The sequence below is a fragment of the Lithobates pipiens genome, unplaced genomic scaffold (assembly GCF_037356315.1).
Source record: "Lithobates pipiens isolate NorthernLeopardFrog02 unplaced genomic scaffold, aLitPip1_a1.2 Scaffold_16, whole genome shotgun sequence".
Lineage (NCBI taxonomy): Eukaryota > Metazoa > Chordata > Amphibia > Anura > Ranidae > Lithobates > Lithobates pipiens.
The window spans coordinates 266,806,402-266,821,602 of NW_027507748.1; positions in this window are offsets into that span (position 1 = coordinate 266,806,402).

Genomic DNA, 15,201 nt, shown 5'->3' on the forward strand with positions numbered 1-15,201 from the left:
TGGTCTTATAAAACCACAGGACATGGTTTCAGTAATCCATGTCCTCAGTCTGCTTGTTTGTGGGCTTTCTTGTACATCATCTTTAGAAGAGGCTTCCTTCTGGGATGACATTCATGCAGACCAATTTGATGCAGTGTGTGACATGTGGTCTGAGCACTGACAGGCTGACCCCCCACCACTTCAACCTCTGCAGCAATGCTGGCAGCACTCATACATCTATTTCCCAAAGACGTGTACTCAACTTTTTTGGTTGGCCATGGCGAGGCCTGTTCTGAGTGGAACCTGTCCTGTTAAACCGCTCTATGGCCTTGGCCACTGTGCTGCAGCTCAGTTTCAGGGTCTTGACAATCTTCTTATAGCCTAGGCCATCTTTATGTAGAGCAACAATTATTTTTTTCAGATCCTCAGAGAGTTCTTTGCCACGAGGTGCCATGTTGAACTTCCGGTGACCAATATGAGAGGGTTAGAGCAACAACACAAAATTTAACAGACCTGCTCCCTATTCACACCTGAGACCTTGTATCAATAACGAGTCACATGACACCAGGGAGGGAAAATGTCTAATTGTGCCCAATTTGGATATTTTCACTTAGGGGTGTACTCTCTTTTGTTGCCAGTGGTTTAGCCATTAATGGCTGTGTGTTGAGTTATTTTATAGCAAATTTACACTGTTATCAAATTCAGCCCAATGCTTGCAAGAGGGCTAAGTTATTTTGAGAGGAGTACTGAGGCAGAGTGCTATGGCATTTTCAGGAAGCTATGTACAGCACCCAGTCAATCTCTCCTGCTAACCAGGATCTGCTTGCATTGCATAAAAAATCACAGAGACCTAGTAAGGATGTAAGGTAAGTAATGAAAATGGAAAAAAATGAGTTTAATAAAAGATTTAATTAGCATGTTGATGGGAGGGGAGGGCCAGGGAAGGCTAAATATAAGCTGATTAAACTTCAGATTTTAAATGCTTAAAGTGTAAATATTAGTAAGATAAAAAATGACATGTACTATATATTGCAGTATGTCAAAAGTATTAAGCAGTTTTTGTTTTTTATTATCCACTGATCCTGCCACTAGATCTGTATTTTTACACTTCCTGTCACAGGTGGGTATGTCCATAATAAGTTTCATTTAGAGCGGTTGTGAGAAATTATATTGAACATTGGCAGGGGTGCTTATATTGGTAAGCATGTTTTCATATGGTTTAACCACTTGCCGACCGCCGCACGACGATATACGTCGACAGAATGGCACGGGCAGGCATATGGGCGTACCTGTACGTCCCTGCCTTCCCGCGGGTGGGGGGCCCGATCGGGCCCCCCCCGGTGCCTGCGGCGATCGGTATCCATTCAGGAGCGATCCGGGATGAGGGGGCGGCCATTCATTCATGGCCACCCCCTCGCGATCGCTCCTGACAAATGGAAATGCTGTGTGACATCACTTCCTCTCCTGTAATGTAAACACAGGCAGAGGAAGTGATGTAATCTCTCCTCGTGTCGGTCTTTTTCGTTCCGGCACCGAGGAGAGAGGATCGGTGAGTTGCACCTAACACTACACTAACAGTAGAACAAGCCAGGCACACTTTTCACCCCCCCTTCACCCCCCGATCACCCCCCCCAATCACCCCTGCACCCCCAGTCACAGTGACACCAATTGCATTTTTTTTTTTGCATTGGTGTCATTTGTGACTGTAATAACTGTTAGGGCAGTTAGGGTTAGCCCCCTTTAGCTCTAGGGTACCCCCCTAACCCCCCCAATAAAGGTTTAACCCCGTGATCACCCCCCGTCGCCAGTGTCACTAATAAGCGATCGTTTTTCTGATCGCTGCATTAGTGTCACAGGTGACGCTAGTTAGGCAGGTAAGTATTTAGGTTCGCCGCAGCTTTTTATAGCGTCAGGGACCCCCATATACTACCGCATAAAGCCTCCTGATTGCCCCCTAGTTAACCCTTTCACCAGTTATCACCATATAACTGTTACAGGTGACGCTGGTTGGTTAGTTTTTTTTTTTTGTTTCAGGGCACCCGCCATTTATTACCTAATAAAGGTTTAACCCCCTGATCACCCGGCCAGTGATATAAGTTTGAGGGTCAGATAAAGTCTGCGTCGCCCCAGTGTCAGGTTAGTGCCAGTACCGCTAACACCCACGCGCAAAGCATACACCTCCCTTAGTAATATAGTATCTGATCAGATCTATATTAGCGTTGCCAGCATTTTAGGTTTCCCAAAACGCATTGTTAGCGGGATCAGCCCAGATACCCGCTAGCACCTGCGTTTAGCCCCTCCGCCAAGCCCAGCCCAGCCCACCCAAGTGCAGTATCGATCGATCACTGTCACTTACAAAACACAACACACATAACTGCAGCGTTCGCAGAGTCAGGCTTGATCCCTGCGATCGCTAACAGTTTTTTTTGTAGCGTTTTGAAACAGTCGCTGACAGGCTAGGTGCTTTTTTTTTTTTTTTTTTTTGTAAATAGTTTTTATTAGAAAGTTTACACAAGAAATGTACAGTACAATTAGGAAATAATCCTTAGTGTCTCCTCCCACATTATCCCATCATTGCATAGTAATTACAATCAGACAGCAGGGAGAGGTGGAGAGCAGTTCGATTAACATACTGCAGAATAGAAAGAAACATAACATCAAACAAAACAACATAAACTGAAAATGGTTGGTCTGTCACAAGTCCGAAAGGGAAAGTCCATATGAATAAGAATATGGGTTGCAGTAGGATTTTTACATTAACAAGAAGGACTGGACTCTAGGGTGAGAGATTACAACAGGTGAGTACTCTTATACCAAGTGTTCCAAATTTGCCAATTGTTATCAAACTGAATTTTTTTCCCCATCCTGAGGGCCAGGACTAGCTCATAGGAGTAGTGTAGGGAGGTGGTCGACCATACCTCAGAAACACTGGGGTCCTGGTCGTTCTTCCAGAATCTAGCTATCAGTGACCTAGCCACCAGGAGAATATGGGAGATAACAATTCTAAAGTTAGGCGGGTACTTTTCAATACCTAAGTTGAGAATTGCCAGGCCTGGTTCAGGGGCAGAGAGGAGACCTGTAATATCAGAAATAGCTCTAAAAATAGTATTCCAAAAGCTTCGAAGATGCTTGCAGGACCAGAACATATGAAGTAGATTGCCAACCTCTCCACAGTTCCTCCAACACAGGGGGGAGGACTCAGCCAGGCCAAATTTAGAAATCCTAAAGGGAGTGAGATACCATCTTAGGGCAATCTTCTGGGCTAATTCCCAGTGCCCAACACACCTGGAGGCCTTGTAGTTTGCCTTAAATGCCTGACACCATTGCGCCTCAGAGAAGGCGCAGCCTAAGTCCTCCTCCCAGCGCAAGAAGGGACGAGATTTACTAAAAACACGTTTTTGCTGTAGGAAGTTGTAGAATAGAGAAATTCCTTTAGGTAGGGGGGGGTTAGCATTGAGGAAGTGCCAAAGAGGTTCGGGTACTGAAACACTGGTGACTCCACCACCTCAGAGCAGATGGGCTATTTGATAATGTTTGTACACGTCAGTAGGTTTTAATTGGAAGTGTGTCCTCAGGGAATGGTACGGGATCATGGAAGGTCCCTGGAAAAGATCTTGTAACCACTGTATCCCCTTCTTGATCCATTCTTTGACGGAGAGATCAGGAATTAGGAACTCTAAGGACAGTAGGGGAATGGGCAGATGAACCAATTTACAGGACGGAGGCTTGGACCTAAGAAAATCCCGCCAGGCTTGCAGGGAAGCCCGAACTGTGAGAGGGAGGGACTGAAGAGGCCAGGGTTTAAGTGAATCGGTGAGAAGAAGAAGTTTAAGGTCTTGGGTGGGGGTAAGGGCACGTTCAAGGCAGCACCATTTCGGTGTTGTGGCCGAGTTAAACCAATAAGAGATTTGTGCCAGCCTAGATGCGAGGTAGTAGTCTCTCAGTTCCACCAAGCCCATACCCCCAGCCAACCTGTGCTTCAGTAAGAGTGATTTAGAACATCTAGGTTTTTTAGAATTCCAGATGAATTTATTCATCAAGAAAGTGAGACCAAGGAGATGCTTCCTAGAGGGAGGGACAGGCAATGCTCTAAAGATGTACAAAATTTGGGGGAGTAATAGCATCTTAAAGGTGGCTAGTCGTCCTGACCATGAGAGTTCATACTTGGCTAGCCTGTTGGCTTCTACGGTGATTTTGTCAATAAGAGGGGGAAAGTTGGCCTCCGCTAGTCAGTAAGCTGATTTAGTTAAGTGTATGCCTAGGTACGGGATGGTGGAGTCACTCCATTTGTACAGAAACGTGGACAACAACCGTGCCCGAAGAGGAGGTCTAAGGCCAGTATCTAGTATTACTGACTTGGAAAAATTCACTTTGTAGTAGGAGATCAGGCTAAATTCTTGGAGTATTCGATGGGCCTGCGGCAGGGAGGAGGTTGGGGAAGTCAGGAAAAGAATGATATCATCCGCGAATAGGTTGATTTTATGATGGCCATCCTGCATGGGAATACCTGTAATCAGGGGGTGGGAACGAATTATTTCTGCCAGCGGTTCAATAAGGAGGTTAAACATTGTAGGGGATAGCGGGCACCCTTGCCTAGTACCATTAGAAACGGAGAAGGGAGATGATAGCATATTAGAGGTGAAGACCTGTGCTGAGGGGGCCGAATAAAGGGCAAGAATGGCTGATAGGAACGGTCCACCAAAGCCAAACTTTCGAAGGACCCTATCCATATAACCCCAATGGATCCGGTCGAACGCCTTCTCCGCATTCAAGGAGAGGAGCAGAGAAGGCGTTCGACGGGCCTCTGCAAATTGGAGAACTCCTATGACACGTCTAGTGGCATCTGAGGCTTGCCTACCGGGTGTGAACCCAGACTGATCCGGATGGATCAACTGGGGGACTAAGGGAAGGAGTCGTTGGGCAAGAATCTTAGCGTAGATTTTGATGTCAGTGTTTAAAAGGGATATGGGCCTAAAATTAGAGGGAGTGTTAGGTTCTTTACCTGGTTTGGTAATCGTAACCACGTAGGCTCTAAGCATCTCCGGGGGGAAGGAACCAGAGGAAAATGCTTCCTCATAAATCTCCGAGAGCACCGGAGATAGGAGGTCCGCAAATGCACGAAAGTAGTCATTAGTGAGGCTGTCCGGCCCCGGAGATTTGCCGAAAGGTAGGGATTTGATGAATTTTATAATTTCTGCAGGCGAAATTGGTAGATTTAGGGAGGACAATTGGTCTTCCGTAAGGGAGGGTAGGTTGATAGTGGAGAGAAAAGATTGTATATTTTCGGTTGTGGGCTGAGGTGTCTCGGGATCAAGCTTCAAATTGTACAGAGAGGAATAATAAGCAGCAAAAGCGTCCGCAATTTCTTGCGGATTAATCCTCTTCTGTTTATCCACGGGGTGGTAGACATAGGGGATCTTAGCTTTGAGCCTGGCAGCCCTCACTCTATTAGCAAGGTATTTTCCAGCACGGTTACTGGAAGAGTAGTGTGACATCTTTAATGAGTACACATATTTGTCGTACTTGGCCAGCAATAGTCGGCGAAGTTCAACACGGAGCTGAGTAAGCTTATGGGCCGTGTTGAAGTCCGGCGTCGTTTTGTTGGAGGATTCCAAAGACTGGATATCCGCCAAAATGTCATTCAATTTTTGGGTTCTAGCCTTTTTATCCCTGGAGGAGATTTGGAGCATTATGCCCCGTATAAAGGCCTTATGGGCACACCAGAGGGTAGTGGGACTTTGTACAGAGTGAGCATTCAATTTAAAAAACTCTACCAGATTCCTGGAGATAGTGGCAACATGCGAGGAGTTTTGAAAAAGTTGAGAGTGTGCCCTCCAGACGTAGGCAGAGCACGGAGTGTGTTCCTCCACCACCTCTATGGAAACAGGAGCATGGTCTGACCAGGTGATGTCGTGGATGGTGGAGGAAGACACTGCCTGTAGCAACAACTTGTCTACTAGGATCAAATCGATCCTAGAGTACGTGTTGTGTCTCGCAGAATGAAACGTGAAATCTTTTTCACTCGCATGTTGGCATCTCCAGGCATCAAATACATCCTCAGCAGCAAGAAGTGGTTGGAGCCTCGGCAAAGGCCGACTCGCCCTGGATGTAGTGTCCAGGGCGTAGTCGACCGTTACATTGAAGTCCCCACAGACCACCAGAGACCCCTTACGACACTTATTAACTCTACGAAAAAGCCTATTCAAAAATCTCAGCTGATGTACATTGGGAGCATACAAGTTAACTATGGTGTAAGGCCTATTGTTCAGTACAGCTAGTAGTATCAGGTATCTCCCCTCAGGGTCCGTAAGAACTTCAGTAAGGGAGAAAGCTACCGAGTCCCTTATAGCGATAGCTACCCCTCTTTTCTTCTCGGAGGCAGAGGCCAGGAAGACGTGCGGATATTTCCTGTGTTGGAAATATGGAGTAGCCTTGTTGTGAAAGTGAGTCTCCTGGACACAAAGGACGTCTGCCTCCAGTTTCAGTGTCTCCTTCCACAGGCAATTCCGCTTAACTGGATGGTTGAGGCCGTGCACGTTGAAAGAGACTAATTTAAGCGGCATTAAAGGTAGTAAACGGGTGCAGATGTTGGGATAGGCAACCCTATACAGAGTGGAACCACGAGGTTCCAGGTAGGACAAGCTTCCCAGGGCAGGCAGTATAGGACATTTGCAGGACAGTGCCAGTTGGTATTCAGGGGTACGGGCAATGACAGACCAAATAGAAACTGCAACAGCGCAGTAAGAAAAAACAGTTGAGCATGGAACAAAAAAAATAAAACAGAAGTCAATAAAAAGGGGGATCTCTGGTGAGATCCGAAGGCACTATAGATGCCCATTTACTTGGGGGGTACAAAAGAGAGCTCTAGATGACCTCCAGCGAACGGGAAAGCAGAGTCAAATGGTAAGCCGCAGCAAAGTTCTTACGGGATCTTTGTTTTGGTTTTCCTCCGGCGTCTCCGTTGGACCACCTGCCAGTCTCCCTGATTCTCCAGCCGGGCAGGAGGGGACGAGGCCGACGGAACCACCGGCTCCTCAGGTATGATGTCGAGGGAACGTAGCAAATCAAGCCCTTCCTGTAGTGTAGATATCACCGAGAATTTACCTTCATGGGTAATAAGAAGCTTCAGAAAATATCCCCAGCGGTATTGAACTCCATGGTTCTGCAGTGCTTTGGTGACAGGAAGAAGAGCTTTGCGTCTCTGTAAGGTAAACTGAGAGAGGTCAGCGAACAACTGCAGGTGGGAGAATCTCTCTGGGAGCTGGGTCTCCTTTCTGCTCCTTGGCATGGAAAAAGTGAATCCGCATGAGAACATCCCGCGGAATATTATCAGGCAGGTGAGAGGGCTTAGGAAGTCTGTGTATGCGATCAATAGTCACATCCTGATCCGACAGAGTAGGCAGCAGGGTTTTCATGAGGTCCTGAATGAACTGGGTTAGCTGGGTAGGGAGGACGGTCTCAGGAATCCCTCTAACCTTGACGTTGTTGCACCTGGACCTGTCTTCCAGGTCGGCCATCTTGGATTTGAGCCACTCAATGTCCTCAGACTGGTCGTTGTGTGCATCAACTAAAGTGTTATGAGCAACCGCAAAGTCCCCCATTTTCTTCTCCACATGATCTAGCCTGCCGCCCAGTACTCCCACTTCAGCTTTGAAATTAGTGACACATTGCATAAAGTCTTTATGAAGTGAGGCACGAAGGGAAACTAACATGTCTCTCAAGGTAGACTCTGAAACAGGCTGGTTGGTGGCAGGGAACTCAGCTATGTAATCATGCAGCTCTCTAGTGTCAGCAGAGGAGTTTTGTTCAGCGCTCACCTGCAATGCTTCCTCTGAGAGTCTTGGCCTGGACTTCGCTGGGCTGCTGCTGATCGGTGTGGACGTCCCTGGCGACCTCCTCCCCTGTCTGTCTAAGGCTCCCGGATGAGGCCGAGGAAGGACCGGGGGAAGAGCGCGTGCTGTCGCCGGCGCCATCTTGGCCGGATTCGCGGGCCGCTGGCGGGAAGAAATCCGGCAGTTTTTTGGGCTGCCCGGACCCTCTCCGCTTGGGCGACATCTCCGGAGGGTGAGGAGGCTCTCCGGAGCAAGGTAGTATATGTTTGCCGGCGCAGATAGTCCACAATGCGGATAGAATACCGTCGCTGGAGAGGAGCTCTTCTCCTACGCTGCCATCCACCAGCGCGTGGTAGCCACGCCCCCCAGGCTAGGTGCTTTTTTACCTGTGAGTCTCACTAGTGTACCCCTAAATTTAGAGCCCAAAATGGCAAAGCGAAGGTACACTAGTGAAGAGGCCTACACGTTTCTGAGCATGACAGATAGTGAAGAGGACGTCACTCATCTGTCAGATTCAGGCTCAGAATACGATCCTGTAGAGGACAGCGGCTCCATGACAGATAGCTCTGACGACGGAGATGAGGTCCCTGTTAAGGACAGGTGTGCCCGATCCCGAATGTATTCTGTTTTTCAGGTGCAGGAACCGCAGGTCACTCGTATGGAGCAGAGACGTACTAGAGCCGCTCATCCTTCTGGTGAACTGGCAAGCACCAGCGGCCTAGTACACCCTGGACGTACATCCAGCACTGCAGTAACACGTGGTGACGTGGCGAGTCCCATAAGTGCAGTTCAAGCTGGCGAGGTGGCAAGCACAAGTAGTGTCCCGCTGCCACCAAGACAAAGACAAAGACAGGCCCGTCGTACCCATAGTGCCCTTCCTGCAGAATTCGCCAATCCTAATTGGGTGCCCACCACTTCTGCAGAACCCGTACTTCCCCCATTCACTGGCCAACCTGGCATTAACGTGGAAACAGTTGATTTTACGACACTTGACTTTTACTCACTGTTTTTCACCGAAGATCTCTATAGATCTATTGTGGACCAAACCAATTTGTACGCTGGTCAACACATCGCCACAATTCCCCTGTCCGCCCTTGCCAGACAATGGAAACCAGTTACGGTTTCCGAATTTAAAATCTTTCTGGGCCTCTCCCTCAACATGGGCATAACCAAAAAGAGTGAGTTGCGGTCATATTGGTCCACTGACCCAATTGACCATATGCGCGTATTCTCTGCTTCCATGGCCAGGGCACGATACGAGCAGATTTTGCGGTTCATGCACTTCAGTGACAATGAACTCTGTCGTCCTTGTGGAGACCCTGAATACGATCGGCTCTAGAAAATTCGGCCCCTCATAAACCACTTCAACCAATGTTTTGCAGACTTGTTTACTCCCCATCAAGTTGTCTGCGTTGATGAGTCCCTGATTAAGTTTTCTGGTCGCTTGTCATTCAAACAATACGTCCCCAACAATCGTTCCAGATACGGGGTCAAGATGTATAAGCTCTGTGACAGGGCCACAGGCTATACATGTAGTTTTATGGTTTATGAGGGTAAAGATAGTCACGTAGAGCCGGAGAACTGCCCTGACTACATAGGAAGCGCTGGCAAGATAGTGTGGGACATGGTGTCACCCTTATTCGGAAAGGGGTACCACTTGTACGTGGACAATTATTACACAAGCGTGCCACTGTTTAGTCACTTGTTTGATCAGCAGATTGGAGCATGTGGCACCGTGCGACCTAATCGCCGGGGCTTTCCCCAGCGGCTTGTAGAGTCCCGTTTTAGGCTGGGGGAGAGAGCCTGCTTGCGCAGTAATAATTTGCTCGCTATGAAGTGGAGGGATAATAAGAATGTTTTCGTTCTTACCTCCCTTCATGCAGACACGACGGTCCAAATTCCTACGGCGACTGGTATTGTGGAGAAACCCCTCTGTGTCCACAAATATAACCTTAATATGGGAGGGGTGGACCTCAATGACCAGTTGTTGGCGCCGTATCTAGTTGCCCGTAAGGCCAGACGCTGGTACAAAAAAGTGTCTGTTTATTTATTCCAATTGGCTATACTGAATGCTTTTGTACTACACAAAGCTTCAGGACGGACTGGATCCTTCCTTAAATTCCAGGAGGATATCGTCAGAGCCCTTCTGTATCCAGGCGGTGCTGACCTCACGTTCCCCAACCAGATGCAGTAAACCGGCTGCATGAGAGGCATTATCCTTATGTCCTCCCGAGTACCCCTACCCAACGAGCCCCCCAAAGAAAATGTTGTGTCTGCAGAAAGCGCGGATATAGGCGTGACTCCCGTTATTGTTGTCCCCGCTGTCCTGACAATCCTGGTCTTTGCATTGGTGAATGTTTTGAACGCTACCATGAACTAGTTGAGTTTTAGAGTAGGGTACAGCATTGCACAGGCTAGGCACACGTTCACAGGGTCTCCCAAGATGCCATCGCATTTTGAGAGACCCAAACCGCTGGAACCGTTACAACAGAAGTGTTAAAGTTACATAAAAAAGTGTTTAAAAAAAAAAAAAAGTAAAAAACAAAAAAAACAAAAAAAAAATCTAAAATAAAAAAACAAAAAATAGATGTCGTTTTATTGTTCTCTCTCTCTCTATTCTCTCTCTATTGTTCTGCTCCTTTGTACTGTATTCTATTCTGCAATGTTTTATTGTTAACCATTTTTTGTTTTCAGGTACGCCATTCAGCTGTAGCGTGGATTTATTTATCTTGACAGCAACAGCGTTTGCTCCCACGATACGTAAAGCAGCGACTCCAGCGATGTCGGAGGTGATTTCACCACCACAGTTAAAAAAGAGCATATATATGCCGAAGCATGGGGGCATACGGGGTGGAGGAGCGATCTGCTCCTACCTTTTGCGGGAGGATGCCCCCATGCTTCGGCATATATATATTTTAGGCACAGATTGTGTTAAATGTGTTATTTTTTGCTATTTTTTTTTGTATTTGCTTTGCAGGTATGGTAAGTCCTACTGTTATACTGTAATGTTACTTTGTTTTATTGTTAACCATCATTTGCTTAGCAAGTACGCCATTCTGCTGCAGCGCGGATTTATTTATCTTGACAGCAACAGCGTTTGCTCCCACGATACATAAAGCCGCGACTCCAGCACTGTCGGGGTGATTTCACCACCACAGTTAAAAAAGAGCATATATGCCAAAGCATGGGGGCATAAGGGGTGGAGGAGCGATCTGCTCCTACCTTTTGCGGGAGGATGCCCCCATGCTTCGGCATATATAAATGGTGCATGTATGCCCACCATTAGAAGTGGGTGGATGAAGGGAGGTATCTAATGGTGGGCATACCCACCGATCAATATTTTTTTTTCGTTCAGCCCACAGGCTGCATGAAAAAAAAATTACAATATATGCCCAACCAGTTCCAGCAACATACTGGTATGTTGCTGGACTTTGAGTGCTTATACCAGAATGATGCCTGCAGGTTTAGGTATCATCTTGGTATCATTCTTTTCAGCCAGCAGTCGGCTTTTATGTAAAAGCAATCCTAGCGGCTAATTAGCCTCTAGACTACTTTTACAAGCAGTGGGAGGGAATGTCCCCCCCCCCCGCACCATCTTCCATGGTTTTCTCAGGCTCTCCTGTCCCAACAGGGAACCTGAGAATGCAGCCGGTGGTTCCGCCAGCTGACCATAGAGCTGATCAGAGACCAGAATGGCTCCAATCATCTCTATGGCCTAAGACACCGGAAGCTACGAGCATTTCATGACTTAGATTTTGCGGGATGTAAACAGCGCCATTGGGAAATTGGGAAAGCATTTTATCACACCGATCTTGGTGTGGTCAGATGCTTTGAGGACAGAGGAGAGATCTAGGGTCTGATAGACCCTAATTTTTTCAAAAAAGAGTACCTATCACTACCTATTGCAATCATAGGGGATATTTACATTCCCTGAGATAACAATAAAAATCATAAAAAAATATATATAAATGAAAGGAACAGTTTAAAAATAAAATAAAAAAGCAAAATAAATAATAAAAAAACAAAAAAAAAAACACCCCTGTCCCCCCCTGCTAAGGCGCAACGTCGAACGCAAGCGTTGGTCTGGTGTCATATGTAAACAGCAATTGCACCATGCATGTGAGGTATCACCACGAAGGTCAGATCGAGGGTACTAATTTTAGCATTAGACCTCCTCCGTAAATGTAAAGTGGTCACCTGTAAAGGCATTTAAAGGCTTTTAAAAATGTACGTAGTTTGTCGCCGCTGCACGTTTCTGCGCAATTTTAAAGCATGTTGTGTTTGGTATCCATGTGATCATATTTTTTATTTCATCAAACATTTGGGCAATATAGTGATTTTTAGTGCATTAAAATAAAAAAAGTGTGTTTTTTCCCCAAAAAATGCGTTTGAAAAATCGCTGCGCAAATACCGTGTGAAAAAAAAATGAAACACCCACCATTTTAATCGGTAGGGCTTTTGATTTAAAAAAGCACTTCATGTTTGGGGGTTCAAAGTAATTTTCTTGCAAAAAAAAAATATTTTTTCATGTAAACAAAAAGTGTCAGAAAGGGCTTTTTCTTCAAGTGGTTAGAAGAGTGGGTGATGTGTGACATAAGCTTCTAAATGTTGTGTATAAAATGCCAGGACAGTTCAAAACCCCCCCAAATGACCCCATTTTAGAAAGTAGACACCCCAAGCTATTTGCTGAGAGGCATGTCGAGTCCATGGAATATTTTATATTTTGAAAAAAGTTGTGGAAAAAAGACATTATTATTATTATTTTTTTTTTTTTGCACAAAGTTGTCATTAAATGATATATTGCTCAAACCTGCCATGGTTATATGTAAAATTACACCCCAAAATACATTCTGTTGCTTCTCCTGAGTACAGGGATACCACAAGTGTGAGACCTTTTAGGAGCCTAACCGCGTACGGTACCCCAAAATCCAAGCACCACCTTCAGGATTTCTAAGGGTGTAAATTTTTGATTTCATTCCTCACTGCCTATCACAGTTTCGGAGGCCATGGAATGCCCAGATAGCACAAAATCCCCCCAAGTGACCCCGTTTTGGAAAGAAGACACCCCAAGCTATTTACCGAGAGGTATGGTGAGTATTTTGCAGACCTTCATTTTTGTCACAAAGTTTTGAAAATTGAAAAAAAGAAAAAAAATATACATATACGCGACTAGGCTCCCAAAAAGTCCCACACATATGGTATCCCCGTACTCAGGAGAAGCAGCAGAATTTATTTTGGGGTGTCATTTCACATATGCCCCTGGCATGTGTGAGAAATATATCATTTAGTGACAACTTTGTGGAAAAAAAATAAATAAATAAATAAAAGTTTGTAATTTTCCCGCAACTTGTGGCAAAATATAAAATATTCCATGGACTCAACATGCCTCTCAGCAAATAGCTTGGGGTGTCTACTTTCTAAAATGGGGTCATTTGTGGGGGTTTTGTGCCATCTTGGCATTTTATGGCCTTCAAAACTGTAATAGGTAGTGAGGCGTGAAATCAAAAATTTACGCCCTTAGAAAGCCTGTCATTTCACATATGCCCATGGCATGCGTGAGCAATATATCATTTAGTGACAACTTTGTGAAAAAAAAAAAAAAAAAGTTTGTAATTTTCCCGCAACTTGTGGCAAAATATAAAATATTCCATGGACTCAACATAGGTAATAGGTAGTGAGGAGTGAAATGAAAAATTTACGCCCTTAGAAAGCCTGAAGGCGGTGCTTGGTTTTCGGGGCCCCGTAGGCGGCTAGGCTCCCAAAAAGTCCCACACATGTGGTATCCCCGTACTCAGGAGAAGCAGCAGAATTTATTTTGGGGTGTAATTTCACATATGCCCATAGCATGTGTGAGCAAATATCATTTAGTGACAACTTTGTGAAAAATTAATAAAGTTTGTAATTTTCCCGCAACTTGTGGCAAAATATAAAATATTCCATGGACTCAACATGCCTCTCAGCAAATAGCTTGGGGTGTCTACTTTCTAAAATGGGGTCATTTGTGGGGGTTTTGTGCCATATTGGCATTTTATGGCCTTCAAAACTGTGATAGGTAGTGAGGAGTAAAATGACATATGTATGCCCTTAGAAATCCTGAAGGCGGTGCTTGGCTTTCAGGGCCCCGTACGCGGCTAGGCTTCCAAAAAGTCGACCACATGTGGTATCCCCGTACTCAGGAGAAGCAGCAGAATGTATTTTGGGGTACAATTCCACATATAACCATGGCATGTGTGAGCAATATATCATTTAGTGACAACTTTGTGTAAAAAAAAAAAAAAAAAAAATTTTGTCATTATTCAATCGCTTGCGGCAAAAAAAATTAATATTCAATGGGCTCAATATGCCTCTTATCAATTTCCTTAGGGTGTCTACTTTCCAAAATGGGGTCATTTGGGGGGGTTTTGTACTGCCCTGCCATTTTAGCACCTCAAGAAATGAGATAGGCAGTCATAAACTAAAAGCTGCGTAAATTCCAGAAAATGTACCTTAGTTTGTAGATGTGACAACTTTTGCGCAAACCAATAAATATACAGTTATTGACTTTTTTTTTACCAAAGACATGTGGCTGAATACATTTTGGCCTAAATGTATGACTAAAATTGAGTTTATTGGATTTTTCTAATAACAAAAAGTAGAAAATATCATTTTTTTTCAAAATTTGCGGTCTTTTTACGTTTATATCGCAAAAAATAAAAATCGCAGAGTCAGTCAAATACCTTTAAAAGAAAACTCTATTTGTGGGAAAAAAAGGACACAAATTTCGTTTGGGTACAACATTGCATGACCGCGCAATTACCAGTTAAAGCAGCGCAGTGCCAAATTGTAAAAAGACCTCTGGTCATTGACCAGCAAAATGGTCCGGTCTGAAAGTGGTTAAACCCTTTTCAAACCCTTAAGAACAAAAACTGTTGTAACTTTTTTTAAATGTTAGTTGGAGTTAAAGCGGAGTTCCGCCATTTTTTTCTTAGATCAGCAGCTACAAATACTGCAGCTGCTGACTTTTAAAATATGGACACTTACCTGTCCAGGGCGCCCACGATATCGGCATCTGAAGCCTATCTGTCCCTCGGCTCTCAGGTGCTGCTACCACCATCTTCGATAAGGGAATCAGGAAGTAAAGCCTTACGGCTTCAGTTCCTGGTTCCCTACTGCGCATGTGCGTCTCACGCTGCACGTTCCTACTGGTCCCGTGTGTCTCCCAGCAGACAGCGGGGGGAGGGAGGGGAGTGGCGCAGATACTCATGGGTGTCTCTGGTATCTATGCCCGGAAGGGAGAGCAAGATACCTGTATTAGACAGGTATCTGCTCCCCCTTCCCCCCTGAAAGGTGCCAAATGTGACACCGGAGGGGGGGAGGGTTCCAAAAAGTGGGAGTTCCATTTTTTCTGTGG